General features: G+C 51.9%; 1 long non-coding RNA gene across 2 annotated transcripts; it reads right to left on the bottom strand.

Annotated features, from left to right (window-relative positions):
- Window positions 1-386: 386 nt before the first annotated feature.
- LOC127487772 (uncharacterized) lies at window positions 387-5,527 on the bottom strand. 2 transcript variants are annotated; one of them, XR_011382932.2, is made up of 4 exons: window positions 4,983-5,527; window positions 3,625-4,689; window positions 763-817; window positions 387-539 (listed from the first exon to the last, which is right to left on the bottom strand). It is a non-coding gene; the product is annotated as an uncharacterized LOC127487772 (long non-coding RNA). The 2 variants fall into 2 exon arrangements; XR_011382933.2 differs by lacking the exon at window positions 763-817.
- Between the last annotated feature and the right edge of the window lie 302 nt (window positions 5,528-5,829).

Raw genomic sequence — 5,829 nt, 5'->3', positions numbered from 1 at the left:
CCTGTGGCACTGCCATCCCATATGGGTGCCAGGTTCTAGTCCTGGTTGCTCCTCTTCTAGTCCAGCTCTCTGCTGTGGCCCGGAGGGGAGTGGAGGATGGCCCAAGTGCTGGGGCCCCTGCACTCGCATGGGAGACCAGGAGGAGGTTCCTGGCTCCTGGCGCCTATAGGTCTACAACATAACAAAACCAGGTTCCTCCCCAGTTATTAAGTTCAATGCTTGTAAGGCTGCAAACAAAGGACAAATACAATGCAGGGGAATAGGCTTGGAATGGCCTTATACCCAGAAATACAAACACACGCTTTCCAAGAAGGCAATCTAGCCAGAGATAGACAGAAGTGGGGCTGCCCAACCCAAGACTCTCCCCCTCCTCCCCAGTACTATTGCCCTTCATGGATATGCATGGATGACACTTACCCTCTAATGTTCTTGTAGGCTGAGGTCAGGATTTAAAACTAAAAACAGTGGTCCCTGCTTCACCTCCTTGCATTCCTAGGCAGCACACTCAGTAATGTACACCATTACCAGTCTCAAAGATCCTAAGTAGGTTCGAGGACAGAGGGTCAGTATTCATATTGATGTCAAAAGATCTTGGGGCTTAATTCACGTAATAAAAATAAAAATCCTTGTAGAAAAACTACAACCCCTGCAGGCAAGTCAGGACTCTGCCCAAATTCAATCCCTGGCCAAAGAGGATAAGCCCAAGCAAACTTCATCATTATTTTACCCCCAACTCCCTGCTGTACAACTAGCAAGTCTTACCCACACCATCCTCCAATCCTCGGGATATTCCTTGGGCCAGGATTGCCAGCTCCGCCTGCCAATTAGAGAATGGGGCATCTCTGCACTGTGCCCCATTGCCACACCACTTAACATGGTACAGACATTGATTCTGTACCCTGTAACTATACTGCATTCCATGATATACAGTCCACCACCTGTATCACTTTCAGTACTCCCTAAGCAGCCTTACCCTGGGACTGTAATAACACCATCACTATCAACCAAACCAGAAAAGCCATAAAAGCTCCCCCCAGCACCCATTTCATGTACCACAATAGTTTTCTAAAAACCATCACCCCTGCCCATCCTCCCTGTGCCCGGTAATACTCATCCCCAATTTTTATCTATACCCAGGAAACAGCATTTATGGTGTATAATTACCAAAAGTCCTCACAGGAATGAGTGACTGCTATATAACAAGCCAACCTGCAGGAACATCACAAGACTGCTCTTCTTCTCAATCTGGATATACAGCCTTGTATCAGCAGGAAGTGGCCAATAGGATACCAGCACCCATCTCTCTATCTATCCTTAGAGTCAGAATTCTGGACCTTGAGCAATATCATGGGCAGAAGTGATGCTATCTTAGAGCCACACCACTATCTCAAGAGTTCAGCCATTAGACCTAACCCTCAGGAAGTTTGAAAAAGCCAGGGCAAACTATCTCAGTGCTGTGTAATCCCTGTCTACCCTGAACTGAAAGTAGCCCAGGCTAGATAAGCCCCTAGTCTGTACCAGAACGTGCTCCTAACCCTTGCTAGTAGAGGGCCCTTCTCAGGTCTGTCTCTGAATAAACCGGTTCTAGCTACTGAGTTTGCAGTCTGTCTTCCCTTGTCTTGTGCATATAGTCTAAAACCAACCATCAGGGAAATGGGAAAACTAGAAAACACCAGCATTCAATCTGCAGTCACTAGAAACCATTAGATAGATTCCATGGCACAGGAACATTCCATGTGTTTAGTTTTTCATTCACCCACTGATCCATTCCCCACACACCCACAACAGCCACAGATGGAAGCCAAGAACCAGGAACTCACCCAATATCTCCCTGACAGGTGGTAGTACCCAAGCATTTGAGCCTTAACCCATCAGGATCTGTATTAGCAAGAAGGTGACAGGCACAAAACCCAGGCACTCTGATACTCTGAAGTCCCAACCACGAAACACAATGCTCACACCCCCACTTTTATCTCAAATAAAAGAACATTCACCTGGACTGATAGCAAAATGTCCTGCCAACAACACCTCAGCTGGCAAACGTCTGGGCCAAGACTTCAACTCAGATGGTACTGAAACCACAAGTTGTAACCAGGAACCTATAGGAGGAGTACCCCCTCTTTTTGCACAGGCCTTGGAGAAGCTAATAACTAATTCATACTTACCAGATGAAAAAGAGAAAGATGTCTACTGCTAGCAACCCAAAATTTGGGGATTCTCCACCAAGTCAACCATGACCTCAGCCATAAGACCAAACTGGCCACCCGTAGAAACAAAAGCTTGCATAGGCTGAGCCCTGTTGGCAACCAGTTCTCTGCCTTTCATGAGCTATTCAACCACAGCCCTGACACCAGAGGAAAAATATGCTTCCCACTCCCCCCTCTTCCCATGGCTTATAAAAGGAAAGTGAACCCCTAAAGAGAAAGTAGGGCAATGCCAGGGCTGAGAAAAGATCAGCAAGGGGACTCTAAAGTCAAGTATACTTGCTGTGGCACACTGTCCCCTAAACTGCTCCAGGCTACTTAGAAAAGGAACCAAGGGTTCATTTTTTTTTTTTTATTTAGGATACCAAACTGAGGAGGCCATCCCTTGGTAACATAATGGGGAGGTAGAGGGCTCGATCTAAGATGCTTGGGAAGAGGTAGCTATGGTCAAGACACACACCCTTGAGGGTCAGCCAGGGCCTCAACCAAGCCCACTGTCAACACCACGTCCTCCCTGGGCAGTCAGGAGCCACCAAGAGAATGAAATGGCCTGACTGCAGATTAGGGCAGTCAGCTCACCCTGTCAGTGCTCATCACTGACTTCACTGTCTCCCACATCTACAGGGAAATACACTTCACTGTGTCTCTTTATTCAATCAGGCCCAGCACTCAATATCAAGTCTACCATTGCTTTAAGAAAAACAAAGAGCCAACTGTAGTCCCCTCCCCTCATCCCCACCCTCCCAGGGAGAAGCTCTGGAGCAGATGGGCCTCCGAGGGGCTAATTCAGCCCCTTCCCAAGCACAGCCAATTGCCCAGAGAGGAGGGGCGTGGAGGCCTTCCAACCCGGCCCCATCACCCCCGCTCTGCAGTGGGGGGAGGCAGATGCCCACCAGGTGCAGGCCTCTTTCTGCTCCCACCCAGAGCACCTCCATCCCCATCCCCGGGCCTTTACAGAGGTTTTCCCCTCTGTAAAATGGAAGCTCTGATGGAGACCACGCAATGGCCTCCTTTTCACTCTGAACGTCTAAGGCTATTTTGCTTGCAAGTCACCCGCGTCTCCAGCAACAGCAGTTCTTCCCTTAAAAGAAAACGCCCACCCAATCCCGCCTGCTGCTGAGAGGTGCTAGAGATTTTCTGGAATCCAGGCTGCAGCCCCTGCCCCACCCTCTCCCGGGCGTCATTCTAGACCCAGCCCCTTCCTCAGCCAGCCAGCCTGGCGTTTGTTCCTCCCTGCACACCTGGCCACAGAAGAGACAGCGCCTCGGGTCTGCACCTGAGAACCCCACCCCTCCCAGCCCACTGGGGTCCGCACCTGCCCGCAGAGAGGAAGGCCCCGCGATCCCCGGAGGGAAGGGGCAGCCTGCTGGGTCCCACCACAACTGTGCAGGAAGAGCCCAGCAGATCGGCCAGCACTTACCCGTGGTCCAGGGGGCAGCGCGGGCCGAGGACAGGTGCCAGGTGTGGGCACTGCAGACTCAAAGGTGCTATGGCGGCTTTCGGGGTCTGGATGCCAGCAGAGGCTCGAGTGCCCGGGAGTCACGCGAGCGCAACCCGCACTCCCCGCGCACCTAACGGAAAGGTCCCGCGCCCAGCGCCCGCCACCAGCTTCCGACCTCGAGGGGGCGTCTGCTGCTGCCGTTCGCTGAGCCCGCTCGCCCCGGACCGTTAGGCGGACCCCGCGGGCAGCCGCGGCTCCCGGAGTCCAGAGCTCGCGTCCTCTGTCCCCCAAGCCGGTTGGGGCGCAAGAGCCCCATCTACCGCGGTGCTGAAGGCGAAGCCATGCGAGCAGCAGCCGCGGGATTCGGCCCTGGAAGCCACTTAGATCCTGAACGCCGGCCCACAACGTGGGCGCTGTGCGGGGAGGGGTGCGAGGAGTGCCACAGCTGGGGGCAGTGCATGTGGGCTGCAAATGCCGACTTTTCTGTTGGAAACTTAAAATAATAGAATACTTAGGGGGAAAGCTCCAGACGCTGCCAAAGAAGCCTGAATGAGGAAAATGTTTCCAAAATGGCGTCTTCGGGGAGGAAAGGACCCCATAGGCCCTTCAGCCTCCTCTCTCCGTTTTCCCAGCATCCCCCGCGGCTGTGGACTATTCGGGCCTCGCTGGGTCCGCTGGGAAGGCTGCACGTCCGGGTGTCCGCAGTAAGGGTCCTGTGGCTTCAGGCGTCCCCACATAACCTAGTGACGAAGTAGACCGTGGGAGGGAGGAGTTCCCCAAAGAAACTGCCTCCGTCGTCTGCCTGGGCTTCTGTAGCAGGGGGAAGAGCATGACCAAGGCCAGCCACAGACGGGAGGGCCCCTCCTGCTTCCACCCGGGTGACATCTTCATACTTTCTGTGTTCAGAAAATGGCGGCCGTCCCCTCTCCTGGCGGAGAACTGGATAGCATTATGAGGAAAGCCTAGCTCAGGTCAGCAAGATCAGACTCAAACGGGCTCTTGCTGCTGCTTCGGTGGTGGTTTATGGCGGCTCCCTGGGGACATCTGGAAAACAAGCTCTAGGCAGTTTAGATTCCCTGACCCTGGTCCAGTTCTCCCCTCCCCACTTGCCCCTAATACTACACATTTGGCTACAAGATGCCCCCTGAGACATTTCACTCCCACTCTGGAGGGGTAAGGCAGGAAGTCATGCTTGTGTAATTACTTCTTGCTGAACCTAGACATGGCCCATGTTGGTGGAGTGAGACTCGTACTCAAGATCAACAAAGGAGTCGAGACACCAGGTGTAGCCCCCAGAGGCTGTGGGCAACAGGGCAGGCATTTAGAGGCTTCCTTACCTGACATTCAATGTGGGGCCCTTTGGAGCAGCAGTTTGAGGTCTGACACGGGCTCTCCAAGAAGCCATGCAGGGGTTCAAGAGAGACAAGGAACTTTTCTGCTCTCAGGTGTGGTGACTGCAAGGAGTCCCATGTGGTAGTTTAAGAGAACAATTAGTGGTTAGCAGGGCCAGGTGTGGTCCTGCCCAGATGGGGTTAAACTGCTCCTGAAGAGAGCTCAGTTTCCAATCAAGGGGGTGGGCTTCCTACCTGTGTAGGTGAGACTAGGTCTTATTTGCACATCAGATGAAAGCAGCCACTACCTGCCCTCATTATGTTTTCTTCTCATTTTCCACCTTTGGCAGGTCAAGGGGTCAGAACAATTTGGAAAGAGCCTTCCATAGATAATTCAAATGGGCTGTATCCTAATTCCATTTTGTGGTTGCTGTAACACAGGTTAAGGCACTTGGTAAAGACCTTTAAGCGATTTTCATGAATTTCCTAGCAAAGATCAACTGAATTTATATTTAGGGCCTGATTGGATGGTTTCCAGACAATTGGGGTCTCCAGGCAGCAAGTCATATGAACCTTACACCTAAAACCTGAGGGACTCCAGCCATCTTTGAAATCAAAAACTACCCATTACCACTTTGTTCTATTATTTCCCTCTACAGACTTTTTAAACATTGTTTATTTATTTGAAAGACACAGCACAAATCTGCTGATTCAACCCCCGAAATGCCCACTACTGGGGCTGGGCACTCAATTGAGGTCTGACACATGGGTGGCAGGGACCCAAATAGTTGAGCCATCATGTGCTGCCACAGGAAGCTAGAATCAAAGTAGAGATAGGACTGGAATCTAAGCA

Source organism: Oryctolagus cuniculus, chromosome 16, assembly GCF_051225735.1.
Source record: "Oryctolagus cuniculus isolate XC-2025 breed Fujian yellow rabbit chromosome 16, ASM5122573v1, whole genome shotgun sequence".
Lineage (NCBI taxonomy): Eukaryota > Metazoa > Chordata > Mammalia > Lagomorpha > Leporidae > Oryctolagus > Oryctolagus cuniculus.
The sequence above is the reverse complement of the archived record's forward strand: the minus strand, read 5'-3'. Positions and strand labels throughout refer to the sequence as shown.